Raw genomic sequence first — 16,249 nt, 5'->3', positions numbered from 1 at the left:
AAGGGGAATAACAGATTACATCAAGGCCCTGACAGACAATCAATGAGCACTCAATTAACAGCTACAATATTACGAACTTAAGCAAAACGTGGCTTTGCAAATGGCAAGCTCTCCCTCGTACAGATAAACCCTAATTTCATTTTCTTCAACGCACCGACATGAAACATCAATAGGGAAAAATTCGGATGCCGCCACCCGAAAGGAAACGCCCCCAGGTCCTGCGGAGCCAAAGGAGCTGGCCCAGGGCTTTGCAGCCCAGGCAGAAGGGTCCTGGCTTGGGGGCACGGCCAAATCACCCCTGCCCCCTTGGTTTCAAGGTGCCATCTGTCCCTGGATTTTCTTGCTGTTGCTCCTTCTCCCCTTTTGCCTGGCTTTGCGGCTGTAAGGGTGGCGAGGAGCTGGGTATTAGCGGAACGTCACCCTCCCGAGCACACCGTGCACGCTAAAAAACACCCAGCCACTGGCTGAACGGTAACGCCGCCTCTTCATCGCCCTCCCCAAGTTTGCTGAGCATGTCTAGGTGGTGGCATGGGGCATCTGTGGCTGCAGCATCCTTTGGTTTTGTGCAGCAGGTGCCAGGGGCTGTGCCTAACGAAGGGGCAGGAGGGGAGCGGGGCTGAGAAAATCACAACCCCATCGGCCACCCTGCAGACATCCAAACCCCGGCTGCTGGGACGGAAAACCAGGGGCCGGCAGGGAAAGAGCGTTGCTCCTGAGCACAAGAAACCAGGGGTGCCTGCTGCGCGTCGCTGTCCGTGTAACAGAAGGTCAGCACGTGCCCGGACCCAGCACCACCCTGTTAATGCCAGGGCTTCTGGCCAAGTCCTAGAAACAGGCTCTGCTGACCCCAACCCCATCTCCTCCAAGCTACAGCCCCATTCTCTGGTGAGTGTTGCTTTCTGCCTTAAAAATAAAAAAAAAAAATGACTTAATTAAAAGATTTGAAGGCCACTAACGACCACTTTGAAAACCTTGTTTTATTTGTTATTTACTCCTGCTGAGTTTTCCCAAACCAAGCCACCACAGCCTGCAGCTGACCTGAAGCAGCCCCTGCAGAGGTATCATTTCCATTGAAAAACACCAAATATACCAAGTCCCGGGTAATTCGCTCCTGTGCCTAACTATAGAGCAGTACAAAAATAAAGCAGGCCTTTGTTTTTCTTCATCTGAATTGATTTATCTTGAGCATCCAGCCACAGAACCACGCCCTGCCTTTGAACCTTCGGCTCGCAGAGTCTCCTGCCCTGGTTAAGTATTTACAGGCAGCAATCAAATCCCCCCTTAACCTTCTCTTCATTAAAAGACACAGATTGAGCTGCAGCCTCTCTCTCCAGCATGCTTTACAGACCTCAAATCATCCTTGCAGTTCTTCTCTTATCTCCCACCAGTTTGCCAACATCATTTTTAAAGTACAGATACCAGAACTGCACACAATGCTCTCCCGACTTGGATTCATTATTTCTCTGCTTAGACTGCCTAAGATAGCACCAGCACTCCCCGAGAATTCACACCACTGTAGGACCAGCAGGTTAGTGATAAGATAATGAAATTAAGCTCCAGCTTCTCACCTTGACGCGGCAGCTCCCAGGGGTTCCTCTCTCCAAGTGTGGGTTTTACTCCCTGCTCCCGTTAATGGGGATTAGTAAGTTATCACACGCCAGGCACACGCCGCCGGAGTTGTCTGCACATTTACCCTTTTTTCCCCCCGTTATAAACAGCTGAGAACTCGACCGAACTTCACGCCCTTGCTCAAAAACCCTCGCGCTCATCACTTGAGCGCAGGCTCACGGGTTGTGCCGCACGAACCCCAAAACCAGAGCCTGCTCCACCATCCATGAGCGAATTTCACAGCTGTCGGGGGCCAAAGCGGAAAGAGGGAGCTCATTTGGCAGGCTGGGTCCCAAGCCACGCTTCGTGGTCCCAAGGCAAAGCCAGCTCCCAGGAACCACGAGAGCTCCCTCCACCGAACCCCAGCAGCACCGGTGTGCCCATGCCAGAGCACAGCAAATGCTAAATCCCATGACATTCATACCCCTTCCAGCGCTGCACCTGCAGCCCCTGCTGCTCTGACACCCGTGGGACAAGGAGCTTGCAAAACCCCCCACCCACACCCCAAACCCACGGGGACATTTGGGGCAGCGCTGCCAGGGCTCCAGCACCCGACGCCAGATGGAAATCCCAAACTCACTCCGTGTTCGAGGGGACGCAGAGCCGGGCTTTGCTTTAAGAAGCCTCCTCTCCCCCTCTTCTTAGCCCTACCAGTTGGAAGCTGATACGCCTGGATTTTTCCACCAATCGTCGGAAAAAAAATTTGTCATAGGAAATGTGCAAGCGCTGACATCTTAAGACAAAAAGGATGCAGATTTCTCAACTGTTCGCAGCACATTATGGAAATACATTCTTAGGGACTATTAAATATGGGGATTATTGACTAGATAACAGCAGCTCAATGGACTAGCTTGCAAATATGTCTTTAGACTATTCTTAAAATGCAGATTAATTATCTGTTAGACCAGAACATTTTTTTTTCCTACAGACGTTCTAATGATCTGTTGCATAAACAAACAACCAGACAGTTTTGTTTGCATTTGTGTTGGCTGCGATGTTCTTCAATAACTAAATAGGGACTGAGGAGACTTAAATCTTGTTTAACACCCAGCAGGAACAGAACAAAAGGCGCGTCAGTCCAGATCACTGAGAGACATGTTACTTTAAAGACTCCTGGGAAGCCCAACCATCGTAACACCAAAAGGCACCGGTTCTCAGGCACACAACTTCAGACCCGCCAAGTAGCATTAAATTCTTTTTTTTTTTTTTTATTTGCCATTAGGTTTCATTAAAGAGATTACAACGTTGACTAGAAACCACAACATTTAATGGCTAGCATCCCCATCGGTGCCTTTTTAAATGAGCAGGGCGTGTTGTGCTACGGAGATACCATTCAGGGCTCTCCGCTGACTCAGGAGAATATCGCCGCTCCCCAGCGATGCTCGAGGTGGGTTTTTTAAGATTCACGGCATGCACAGGTGGAAGTGAGGAGAACCATTACAGGGCCCTGCTGCTCCGCACAGACCCTCACCCACCAATTCCTGCACAACAACTTGAACCCTTAAATTCAAATATAAAAATCCCATCTTGACTTTAAATTTGCCATTGGTGTAGAGTTGATCACAGTGGTATTTTTTTCAGCATAGGTAATTAACTCGTTATTTGTACACTACTTCTCAATTTCTAGTTTCACCTTCTCCTCAATTTCTTTACGCCTTTCCTGATAGGTTAAAATGCTGTTGGGTATCAAAACCAATGCAAAGCAAGTGTGAAACATTATTATTCCAGCTTCACACCCACTTTCCCTTGGTGTGAACAATAATGCAAACCGCAAGACAGTGATGAATTGGACCTGGAGAGGACCAGATGCTCTGTGAGCATTAGCACAGTCTCTGCCCCAAACATTTTTCAGTCTAAAAAGAGATGTGATAGCCTGCTCTCGGAGCTGTCCGTGCACACACACCATCCCTTAACGCCAGATGTTAGCAGATCACACCCGAGGTGGAGCAAAATGAGGAACAAGAGGAGAGCAAAGAAGAAAAGAGCGAGGGCAAGTAATGAGCACAAGGGGAGCGAAGTACAGTTTGCTCAGCCTGGTTTGGGATGGAAAATGAAGCTCTGGCATGTGTAACAGCCCGTGGGTGAGCACTGGGCTCAGAGGAACACATCCTAGCGGCCCCATGCTGCAGCCCAGCTCTGCCAGGGGCTCCGTTGTTCCCCAGCCTTGCCACCCCGCCCTGGATGAGCCGCATGAAGAGCGATGCCTTCACACGCAGTGATTTGCTTCTCCATCGCCGCCTACAAGAGCAAAGCACGAGGTCGAGGCCCAACACGAGCCCCACCACAGATCTAAACATCGGTGCCAACTCGCCTTGCCATCCCTCCGGCTCCGAGCAGGGCCAGAGAGCTCGACGAAAAAATAAATCCGCTGCACCAAAAGGCAGCCCATTCTTCAGAAAAACATCAACTTCTGCCACTGAACCAAAACCCCGCTCGTTTTCAGCAAAAAGTTAAAATATAAAATCTAAAGGCTGAACACGGAATGTTGCAGGATTTTATTTTATTTTTTTTAATCAGTCCATCCCTCCTGCTCAGGCCCGGGCTATCTTTGCTCTCTGGGTCAGATGCCCGTGGAGGAAGGGATGGGTGCAGCTTCATGATGAGGCAGAGGTGCGACCCCCCAGCCCCCAGCCTGCAGTGCCCCGATGCAGGGGGCTCCAGCCCCACCACGGGACGGCTCTAGGGGGGCTCTCCAAGGGGGGGACGCAGCCACTCGCCCCCGCTCCCACCCGCTGTGACAGCCCCAGCAAGGGAAAACCTGCTTTGTAAGAACAGCCAAGTCTTCCAGGAGCCGAGCACATGCCTGAGTGGGTGGGAAATTAGTGTTATTATTACTTTGTGCTCACGGGGTCTAAGACCTCAGATGACTTGTTTGTGCCCAGAATGAATTTCTGCAGACTCATTACAAACCCTTGCAAAGCAGGGTTTATAAGGTCACAGGAGAATTTCCCCTAATGGTAGCCTAGCTGGGGATTGCCAGGATGATCTATTTCTCTCATTTATGCATATGCAATAAGGCCACGACGAAGCTCCTTTGCTTTATTTCCACATCATTGTGCTGATGCTGAGCTAACCAAATAAACTGGAAAGCAGGTGGGGAGGGGAGGAACACAGAGGCTGAAGGAAAAAAAAAAAAAAAAACAACACACGTATGCCTGGCTCTCTTCCTCATGAAGGATGCAAATGAATTCTGCAGACTTTGAAGCCGGGAGATCTCAGCAGAGATGAAAATCCCCTCGCGCTGGAGGGCTCACCGGGTGCTCGGCTGAGACGCCGCGCGGGTGTTGCATTATGCAGCCGCTGCCATGCGAAGGACGGCCGGAATAAATATCGGAGCCCCGACACCTGACGGAGCCCTGGCTCGGGGATTTGCGGCCGGGCAGGAGCACGAATCCTCCAGGCTCGCTTTTCTCCAGCACCCGCCGTGAGACCACAGCCTCTCCGCAACCCCCGCCTGAGCCACTTCACAATAACTCGCTCCCTTCCAGCGCCGCACGCGCTTCCCGAGTCTCCAGTGAGAAGCAATGCAGGTCTGGAGGGGAAATCACCCAGGCAGACGGACAGCTGGCACCCTCAGCTCCTCCTTCCCCAGAGCGATTAGCACAGGATCTGTCCCCTTGGAAAGGCACGGGAAGGAGCTGGGGGAGCTCAGCGGGGCTCCCTATGTCCTTTGGGAAGCCAGCCAGCCCGCTGGGGTGCCCGTGACCACGGCCCCATCCAGGGCAGCTGCCTGGCTCCAGCAGAAGGAGTCCCTGGTCTGACGCCAGAGGTTTTGGGTACAGACCCACGGCCACCACGCTGCCGCTGGAGCACGCGGTGCCCGGGACAGGCAGCAGTGTGCTGGGTCAGAGCATCTCCTGCCCCCGCTCCTTCTCCTGGCAGAGCCCCACAGAAGCATCACTGACCACACCAGCAGGAAAAAAAAGCCCCATTTGCTCCAGTTTTTCCTTTTTCACACGCTTGGGGTGCTCCAGGCTGAGTTACGCCCCGAGCACTGCCCAAACGCAGCAGCCTCGCCTGTTCATTCCTCCAAATGCTCAGCAGCAAAAGCCCTTTCCATTGGCGTGCTCTGTGTCTCTCACCCAGCTCTGATCCATTTCCACCTCCAAATCATTAAAGATCACAAATAAGCCCACCCTCAGCACGAGGAACCTTCCCATAATCACCTATCTGCGCTCCTCCATTCCACTTCTGTTTTCTAGAGTTGAACAAGGAAAGCTGGCGCCAGACTCTTCCCCTTACACCGCTGTTTATTGCCCACATTCTGCTATTTATTTCCTAAAATAGTCTCTTTGGGTTGGATGTAATGAAAACATCCGAATAAATGAGGTCCGTCGGTACGTCCTCGGTTCCCATTTCATTAACCTCCCAACCCGCCAGCAGCATCAGGCAGGCAGGTTTCCCTGCCACGCGTCCATCCTCTCGTAAGCGATGGTGGTTTGACCCCCAAGGTTAGACCCATCAGAATATTTTAGTGATAATTTGCCCGTACCTGCCTCACATCCTTGCTCTTCCTCAGGTATGCTTGATTTCTGCAAAGGCATCGCGTGGCAAAACCACTCCTGGGGTGCCTGGCAGCTCCCTTTGACCACTTGGGTCCATGCCTTGTAGTGCCCCAGCACGGGGAGGAGCCGTCACTTTTGCCAACAGCTGCTGCGATTTCACACCATTTACTCTGGGCCCCTGGATGAACCACCCCGCACCTACAGATTTACAGCACGTGTGGGCCATTACAAGCAAAAAGCACTGGTGTTAACCCCACGGGCTGCCCTTCCAGCCCCTGTCCCACAGGGCAGGTGGAAACTTACTGCAGGGAGCCTTAACAGTGCTCCATCGCTTCCTCGTGGGTCCTGGAACTTCTTTTTCTTCTTTTTTTACCTCCCCCAGGTGCCCCATTTCTCCTGTCCAAGGACCCAGGACCGTGTCGGTGTCTCTGCTGGGAGCAGACAGGCAGCCAAAGCGGAGTTTGGGCTCCCCTGTGCACAGAAGCAGCTCTGCAGCAGTGCCAGCAGCCTCCTCTGCACAGCCGAAAGCCAGGAGTTCCCTTCCTACGTAAAGCTTTCACCGTGAAGCCACCGAAACCCCACAGGTTTCCCTGCATCGCTCCCCCAGGTCTAAGAGAAGACCTACAGAAACTTCTGTCTCACGTTCTGCGTATTGCAAAATAAATAAAATCCGACCCTACCGCTAGCTGTGCGTGAAGATCTCCCCCCAGAGTCAGTGAGAACCGATACCCACAGCCCAGCCACGTCAGCGAGCCTTTAGAAAGGGCAAGGCACTGACCACCTGCACGTCCTCGGTACCGACTGAATGCAAAACGAAGCTCAAAGCGGCTTCGAGGAAACAGAAGTTTGTCGGACGGGTGAGCTCTCTGCCCGCGTGGCCCTGCGATACCTGCTCCTGAGCATGCACCCGGTCCTTTATGGCTTGTGTCACCCCGGGCTCGTCCCCTTTTCCCCCTTCCCTCCCTTGGCTCACCCCATGGACCCTCATTCCCAGCCAGCCCCCCCACACGTGTGCCCGTGCCTACCTGCCTCGCAGGTCCCCCCGCGGGGCTCCCCAAGGAGCAGCTCCCCTGCCCCGCTCGCCGCCCCCCCGGCCTGCCGCGTGCTCCCGGGCGCTCAGGCCTCTGCCAGCCCGCATCGCTCCTTGGCTTCTTTTCCCTGCGCAGCTTGCAAAAAGAAGTCTCCAGCAAGAAGCCAGCGGGCAGCAGCAGCGCAGCCTCTGCCCGAGCTGCGGGCGGCTCTGCTTGGGGACCCTTGGCTGCCTTCACCCCGCAGCCGTGCTCTCTGCCCTTCCCAGCCACCCCAGGACCTTGTTTCGGGGCTGCCACCACTGTCACCAGCTCCAGGGGCTGCCTGAAATGGCTGTTTTAAGGAACGAGGAGCCCTCGTTGTGCCAAATCTTCAGCTGTGCTCCTGCTCACGGAGGCTGCCGGCTCCCTCTGCCCCACATCCCGGGCACAGCTCCCTGCCCACGGCACTGACTAACGCCAGACGGGAGCAAAGAAACCCCTGCGAACCAGAGCGAGCCGCACAGCAACTTTCCCAACTTCTGGCTCTGCTGATCAGCCCCGACTCCCAAACGGGAACCGACGGGGAAAGCTTCAGCCTCTTAGCATCCCTTCCCCTGCCCAGACGGCTCCCTGCAAACCCCCAAATGCCCGAACACCAAAGCAGGCTTGCAGCAAGACGCTTTAACAACGCCTTGGCATGGTGGGAGCCTCACTGCAGATTTCTTCCGGAGAGCAAGCTCCCGTTAAGTGGTGAGACGAAGAACGAAACGAGCCACAGCAGAACAGCACCGAGCCCAGCAAACATCCCCCTGCTACCTGCGAGCACGCACGTCCTGGCCCCGGGAAGCGCTGCCGGCAGCAGGAGCACCAGCGGCTCCGCGGGGATGCTCGCTCCCCGGTGCCGTGGCCCCCGGGACGGCTCCGCTCCCGCTGCCCCCAGCCTGGGAGGAGAAGCTCAGCGAGACAAAGGGATCGCAGCTGGCAGGGGCTGGTGGAGCTCGGGGCAGCCGCAGCATCGCTCGCCACCGGCTGCGGGGCCCCGGGGATGCTCCGGGAGCTCCTCGCCGCCACGGGGGCACGCGGGGGAGGCGAAGCAAAGCCGGGCTGAGCAGCTCCTGGGAACTTTCCCCAGGGTCTCAGCCTGCGGGGTTCGGTCCTGCAGGGCTGGGGATGGGGAAAATAGCGGAGAGCTGGGGGGTGCTGGACGGTGCTTGGGGCATCTCGGCCAGGCAGAGCTGCGGGCCGTGCCCAAATCCCGGCACGAAGTCGGGCCTAGGGAGAGGTCCCTACGCGGAGTTTGGCCCCCGGCTGCCCACAGCGGGTTCATTTCGGAGAGCCTGTGCCAGCACCGAGCCCGCACGTCTGCGCGCGCCGCGAGCGCCTGGCATATTCTGAATTATTCACGAGCCCAACTCCGCCGGAACGCGCGCCCCCAGACCCCAAACCCCAGACCCCGGCGTGCCGGGGCAGGATGCCCGCAGAGGAGCGTCCTCCCCAGGGCCACGGCAGCCGGGCTGGGCGGCAGCACCGGGGGGCTCGGGGGGCAGCCCCCGGCCGGCTCCGGGCTGCTGCTGCTGGGGGTCCCCCGGGGGGGGGGGGGGGGGGGTCTCCGGGTAAGCCCCGGGAGCTGCGGCCCCCCCCCCCCCCCAGCCCTCACTCCCTCAACTTCAGCTCTCCCCAAAGCCGGCGCAAACTCTCCCCGCGTTAAAACGCTGCGGAAAACAAACCGGGGGGGGTGGGGGGGGGGGTCGGGGGATGCGAGCCAAGCCCCCCAAGGTGGGCACCCCCCGGCCGGAGCTGCGACCCCCGAGGGGGGGGGGTGTGGGTGTCTATAGGGGGGTGCTGCCCCCCCCCAGCCCCCTCCCCGTGGGATGCCGGGGGGCCCCCCGGGCGGCCCCTACCTGGCGGCGCTGCTCTGCCCCCGGCGCGGCTCTGCCCGCGGCTGCCGCTGCTGCTCCCGCCCCGCTCCCGAGGCTCCGGGCCCCCGGCGGCCGGCGGGGGAAGTGCAGGGGGCGGGGGGCGTCGGGGGGGGGGGCAGGGGGTGGGGAGGGGGTGTAGGAATAAGGGAGGGGGTTAAAAGGGTGGGGAGGGGGCGCAGGAGATAAGGAGGGGGGGTACAGGGGGTGGGGAGGGGCAAGGAGCAGGGGAAGGATGCGGGGGGGGGAGGGCAGAGGAATGGGATGGGGAAGGTGGGGGGGCAGGGAAATGGGAGGGGGATAGGGGCAGGAGGGGGGATGCGGGGAGGGATGGAGGGAGGTGGGCTGGGGAGAGGGATGGAGGCACGAAGGGACGGAAGGAGGGAGGGAGGTGGGATGCGGGGAGGTGGGATGGATGCAGGGAGGGAGGGATGGGGGCAGGGGGGATGCAGGGAGGAATGGAAGGAGGGGGGATGGAGGGGGGCACCCGGAGCAGCTGCTCCCCAAAAGCAGCACTTTTCCCAGACTCAGCACCTGTGGAAGGACCACTTGATCTCTGGAAGGGCTGCGCCTTCTCCCCAGACATCCCAGCCCTCAGTGCTTGGGGCCAGGGCCTTCCCTCTCCCCGTGTGCTTTCTCCTCCCGCCCTGCCTGAGAAGGACAGCACAAGACACTCTTGCGCCCACCTCCTAAAATTCTTCGTATGAAGTATTAATCTCCTCTTTGCCCCCCGCACAGCAACGCGTGTGGGCAAGAGGCATCCCCTGGTGCTGGGAGCCAGCAGTGGGACCGCGAGGGCTGTCCTATAGCGCAGACAGGGAACGCAGCGCCAGCCAGGGCCAGCTTCCCGAGCAGCGTCCCCGCGGGCTGCAACGCTCCAGCTCTCCCTGCCATGCTGCGGCTCTGCTTTCCAGTTTGTTTGTTTGTTAATAGCGAGGAAAAACAAAGCTTCTAAACCATCAATTAACTGGACTCTTGCGTTAGGAGCAATGAAGTGCTGCTTGATGGAAATTCATCTTCCCCTCCTGCTGCGAGGAAACCGAAATAAGCTGGAGGAAGAGAAACAACTTCACAGGAGGAAAAAAAGAAAAAAAGCGACGCCTCTGCTTCAGAGACAAATTACTCATAAGACGCACAGGTAACAGGCACGGGGTGCTTTGAGCTCATCCCTTTTGCACATCATTTCCCTCAGGACAGCAGCCACAAGGCGATCGCTTTTTGAGCGATCCCTGCGCCTTCGCACCAGGACCCTGCCCGCCACCAGGCCAGGAATTTGTTGTTCTCAGCACAGCAGAGCATTTCCTAACATGTGGGCTGCATCCACAGGCTCGCAACATTGGGATGTTTTGGCCATGGTTTTCACCTACCCAGGCACGGAACAGCACGGCACGGCCGCACGCCCTCCTTTACGCCAGCACCAGGAGCGGTCCCACCCAAGGAGCATCTCGCAGGACTGATGCGCTGAGCCCTGCTCTTCTCCTCCCCTCCTCTTAAACGACTCCGGCTCTCCTGCCACAAGTCTCGCCGCTAAGTTTGAGCCAAGATAGCTGGGCTCCGATTATTTCCAATTTCACTTGCTCTCTCCGGTTCCTGAGACAGTTGTATTTTATTTAAAAGCTCCTGGTGTCTTTGTGCTCGAGATAATTCAGCGAGGGAACAAACGGGGTTTAAACTGTCCGCAAATAAATCTGGTTGGGGAACAAAGACTGTAACCTTGAGGGAGATTTTGAAGCTGCCTCCTGATAAAAAATAAAAAAGGGTGTGTGGGGAGAGCAGGGGAAGGAAGGCATTCGACTGGCTTTAAAATAGAGTTCGGTCATTTTATGAATGAGGCTATCTGCGAGCTGCTTGCCATGACCCAGAAAATGCTGTTTGCGGAAGGCGCTGGTGTGGTTGGAAGGCGAAGCCCCCGAGAGGCACTGGGGGCAGAGCCCTGCTCCCTGCATCCATGCCGGGTGTAAAAAAAGGCCGTGCCACGCAGGTGGGTGGCTCTGCCCCTGTTTTCGCAGAGGGTTTGTCCCCTGTGAAAATCCAATATGGGTAAACCCAAAGAGCTGGGGGGAAACAGCCACCACCCTGCGCCTCGCTGCCTGTTACGTACCCGAGCAATTAAATTATCTTCTCCCTCTCAGCTGCACGAAGAGGGGCTCTGATTTCAAACTGACACCAAGTTGAGCCGTGAATCATTTAAACAACTGCCACATTTATCTTCATAGGTGTCTGGATTTCAGCAGAAGAGTAAATAACAGCACCACCGTATAAAGAGGCAGTCAAACGCGCGAAGTACTGAGAGATTGCGGGGATAAAAGGCACTGCAAAAGGCAAGATTTCTCTTTCGATTGAAATATAAAAAATAAATCTATTATATACGTGCCAGGTTTTTTTCCTTCAAGATTCATAACAACTTTCTAGTGGTAATAGAATATGTCCAAATTAGATCATTTTACAGATAAGAGCAGCTTTGAAAGAACTGGGTAGTGGAATAAGTATCTTGTGGTAGTTACATAAAAAAAGCCTATCTAATTATATATATATATTTAGATGGCTCGAAGAAAGTTAGTAGGACGAGTTAGATAAATAAGGAACATTTTGTGGAACAGTTTGTTTTCTTTCTTTTTTATGCAAAAAGGAAATGTGTGTGAATTGAAGGGAGCTCAAGTCAGGAACGGCATCTGCGATCCTGGAGCTGGATTTGGGGCAGGCACCCGCAGCCCCTGTATTGTGTGGCTACCGTTTAATCTCATATTATATAAATATATATGCATATAAATATATATATATAGCTAGTGCCCAATGCATCACACAGGCTTGCAGGGCAAATCCCTGAGCACCTTTGGTTGCAGCCCCGTGCCATCGCGGTGCGATCCAGCCTCTTCAGACAATAATAAATATTGGGCTGATTACTTGCAAAGCGTTTATCTTCATTTGGATCTTCGTGTTCCTTGCTGTTTGGTGTTCTCTTCCCTTGTAATTACTGCCATCAAAAGATGTTTTCTCCATTAACACACCAAAGAAAAATAAAAGCAGTCATTTATAAAGCAAGGGAAAAAAAAATACCACCTCTTTTTTGAAAACAGAAGATTCAATAGACTTTCAGGTGAGAAATAATTAAGCAAAGAGCGTGATGAAGAAGGAAACCAGCTTGAGAGATGTGATGGGCCCACCAGCGAGGGAAGGCAGCGAGGGATGCTCTGGGCTCTGCCATGCCTGATGTCCCCTCTGCCCCAGGAGGAAAATTGAGGCTCCAGGGCTGCAAAATTCTCTCCAGGGCTGCAAAATTCACCCCAGGAGTCCCTGCTCCGGCTGTGGCTCGCTCTGGGACACGTTAGCTTGCCCTTAAATCCCCACCTCACCAGGCAAGGAGCCTTGGGAGGCACCCGGTTGCTCTCCCGTTTGCTGATGGGGACGTGTGGGGCTCATGGAAGAGATGAGCAATGGCTCGGCAGCGACAGGGGCAGTTTTGTTACAGCCAAATAAAGAAATTGCAGAGGGATAAAAAGGAAAAAAAAGTTCTGTGTAAGATACAATTGAGGTTATTTGACTTGTGCTGCGCACAGCCGCTGAAATGATGATGATGAATGGGGCAGGGAGGCTTTCGAAACGTTGCGAGCTTCTTTCTCCCAGGATGGAAGTTATGGTAAATAAATAAATAAACAGAAATTCAATATTTGGAGGTGAAATACTAGGAAAAGGGCAAGCGCAGCAGAACATGGAACAGGCAGTTCTTTAATCAGCTTCTCGTGTTGAATAGTAAGCAAGGACCAGAACTGCTGGAGAAAAGGGAGGGCGCCTCTGCTGCCCCGGGTGCCCTCATCAGGCCTCCGAGTTTTGGGAGGAGAGGGCAGAAGGGAGGAGGAGGGGAAACCATTTCAAAAACAAAGACCCACAGAGAAGGCTTAATCTCCTTCTCATCACAAAGGTCAAAGGGAGGACAGGTGGAATTCCATCAAATACACCTTTATAAAACCAGAACCAAAGCATTTCCAGCTGGAGCTGACGAGGCCAGTGCGAAGCTTTCTCCTTTCCATGCTAATTCAGAACTGAGATGTTGTTTTAGCACCAGCACTGGCATCGGAATTGAAGCTTCAAGAGACAGGAGGAAGGAAAAATGGGCTCGTTAATATCCTAGTATAACAATAAACTCAGATAATATGAATTATTGCAAAACCTCCAGAGAGCTGATAGAAATGTAGATTTACTCTCCCATCCATGGAGCTCCACTTAATGCAGCGTATTCAGCAGCACTGAGTAAATATCAACAAGAAGGTTAAAATATTGATCAGGGAAAATACTTCACGCTGAATAAGCTGCAGACATCTGGAAACAAACAAACTACTGCAAGAAAGCGGCAGAGTTATTTTGGGCCTTTCATCCTGCCAAAAGCCCAGCTGATGATCTGCAGCTGTGAACTCCCATCTGGTGAGGAAGACGGGGAGGAAGAGATGCTTGGTGAGTGAAGCAGGGGAAGGAAGCCCTGACGGTTTATCGGTTTGTGATAGAGAAATGCAGGAGGGGTCTGCAGAGCCACCTCGAGCAAGGAATGCTCGTCTCCCAGAATTGCTTTCCAAGAGGTGCCCAAGGCTGTTGGTGGGGCTGGAAACCAACCTGCAACACTTCCAGCTTGCAGAATGGCTCTGACACGTGCAGATGTATTTTCCTGCTCCCTTACTTCTCTCACTTTCTGCCCAGCACAGCTCTGACTCCTCCAGTGCGGAGCCGAACATCACATCACAACTTCTGGCTGTCCAAGCCCCTCATCCAGAAGCAATCCTGACCCTACTCTTTTATATCACAGGTGTCTAAAAAGTTTGGAGTGGTCACCGAGCCGACAGCTCAACGCAGACACACGCTAGCTATCAATCCCACACTGTGCCATTGCTCTCAGGCACTTGACACGAAAACGTTGGATCACACAAAGCAAACTCACCCAAGCTTCCAATTTTTTGAGAGCCGTGCCCTGCCTGGCTTCATCTATCTGGTGATGCATTTGCCTTCACAATAACCAGACCAACTGGCAGGGAACACGTGCCAGGGACTAGGCAACCTCCATTCTCTTCCAACCTTCATAAATATTTTCAGGGAAGAAAAACGGCAACAACCTGAAACGCACTGACTAGTCGATAAAAAGAAAAGGTCATTATAGGCAATCCACAGGAAAAACAAAGTCACCCGTGCCAAAAATATTCCTGGAATAAAATGGAATAAAGGCTTTTGCCATTTGGGATGGTGCTGGTAGGAGAGAACCGCCACCGTAATCGGACAAAAAAAAAATAACCATACAAACCAATAATCCAGGAATGAGTGGCTGTGCAAGCAAGAGCAGCAAATACCTCTAGGTAGGTAAACATCCCTAAGACCTACGTGAATACCCTTGGGTAAAGGCGAGGAGAGACTTCACAAGGACGACTGGGAGGTGGGTGGCTCAGGGGCTGCCCTACAAAGTCAGCACTGCTTGCGAATCAGGATCCCAAAGCAGGCTGCGGCTTCGCTTAGACTCCAGCCTCTCTGGCCCAGAGATCAGTCTTGTGAAGCCTGCATCAGCTCCAGCTACGAGTGCCAGGCATTGCCACGGAAAATATAGTCACAGCCACTACCAAGCACTCCGGCGTTTCTGGGAGCACGCTGCATGACCGCAATACCTCAGACATAACCCAGAAACGACACGAAGCCATCGGAAGGAAGGCTCCTCGAATCCTCGCTGGTGTTTTCTTCCCCTATCTGTGGCAGGCAGCAAGGAGAGATTAATTCCATGACCGGGGATGTGAAAGCTCTGAAAGACGCGGTACGGCTCTTCCCCATCCCTAGCTGGGATTCAAGGGCACAGGCTGCAGGAGAAGACACAAAGCAGAATCTCAGCTGTTTATTTTGAATCATTTATTTACAGCAGCGCAGTAAAGGGAATATATAAAATAACATTTAAATAGGCAAAACACGAACGGCATCATTAGGAAAGCATAATAGAGCTCAGATTACCAATTATAATAAAGTAATCTCTCAAGAAGCTTCACATGCATACTGCAGAAGGAAAAAAAAAAAAGAGAACAATATTCAGAAGTACATCTGATTTAGTTTGTTTTCTGTTTGGATATTTTTTTTTTTCTTTTTTTCTAAATTCCATTATTTTTATTGGCTTGACCACCAGAAATGCGGGGACATCATTTACCAGGGAAGTCAAAGGGTGAGAATGGGAACACTGCTAAATGACAGGGATTCACGGAAAGCATCCTCTGCAGATAACACAGCAAAACAGCGGCCCTGGCACAAAACTCACAGCACAGATGTTCCCTATTAAAAAATTTGCAAGTTCCCTCAACGGCAAGTTTCAGCTTTGCTTCTCTTTCAAATTCCTGTTTGATCCTAGTGGAGGGAAAAAAAAAAAAAAGGCAGCAAATGCCTGGGAATGAGAAGCCTCCAGTGCTCCCGCAACACAAAGCTCCCGATACGCGATGTCCCCGCAGGCGCTCGAGCCCACATCTTGTAAGGAGGCAAGGGCTGCCAAGCACAAGGGGGAAGTTTCTTCTTCTAGAAACTCCAACTTGGTAAAACAGAGCGGAGTCTAGCCAGGCAAAACACGAGCCTTCTGCCGCACACATCACTTCACACATACGCGCTGTCTTTGTGAACGCTTTTGAGACTGTCTGCTCAAAGGCAGCCTCAAAAAGAACTTCCAGGAAGAAACCAAACTTCTTCAAAGGTAAAGAGTTTAAAACCAAATGCATGCAGAAGGAAAAAAATTCACACAACGCACGAGCAAACTACCCTTTAAGCCCGACGAACCCTGGCTGACATTTGATACGAAGGTGCAGCTTTCTTTTTTTTTCCAGTCGAACAGCAAACGCTTGCAGTTATGCTTCAGGGGAAAAATTAGCGCAGCGAGACTCAATAATGAAAACTGGCAAGGTACTGAGCTCTAACGTCACGTTGAAAGGCTACGCACTGACAGCCCCTAGTGCCCCAACAGTTAGATTCCGTTTTGAAAACAAGAATAAGCTTGTAAGTTAATAAAATCAACTCGCTTAACTTCCCTGGATAATTGTTCTGGTTGGATTTAAAACCACACTGCTAGAAACTTACAAACAACCACGGCAGCAGGTGAGGTGCTGAACTACGGGAACACAAAACTGTTGTAGCCAGGTAGGAATTCACTGTAAATGGCAATATCCCACTTCCAAATCACATCCAACAATTGCAGAAACAAGTGCAATGGCCA

At 53.2% G+C, this 16,249-nt stretch overlaps 1 protein-coding gene across 2 annotated transcripts in view; it reads right to left on the bottom strand.

Annotated features, from left to right (window-relative positions):
* Window positions 1-9,127, bottom strand: part of GRIK4 (glutamate ionotropic receptor kainate type subunit 4) — a 170,424-nt gene extending 161,297 nt beyond the window's left edge. For both annotated transcript variants that reach the window (XR_010826147.1, XM_066981111.1), the window contains exon 1: window positions 9,025-9,127. The gene's annotated coding sequence lies outside the window, so the exon portion shown is untranslated. The remainder of the gene's footprint in view (window positions 1-9,024) is intronic.
* Window positions 9,128-16,249: the final 7,122 nt, after the last annotated feature.

Source organism: Anser cygnoides, chromosome 21 (genome assembly GCF_040182565.1).
Source record: "Anser cygnoides isolate HZ-2024a breed goose chromosome 21, Taihu_goose_T2T_genome, whole genome shotgun sequence".
Classification (NCBI taxonomy): domain Eukaryota; kingdom Metazoa; phylum Chordata; class Aves; order Anseriformes; family Anatidae; genus Anser; species Anser cygnoides.
Note: the sequence above shows the minus strand (reverse complement) of the source record. Positions and strands in the feature narration are given on the sequence as shown.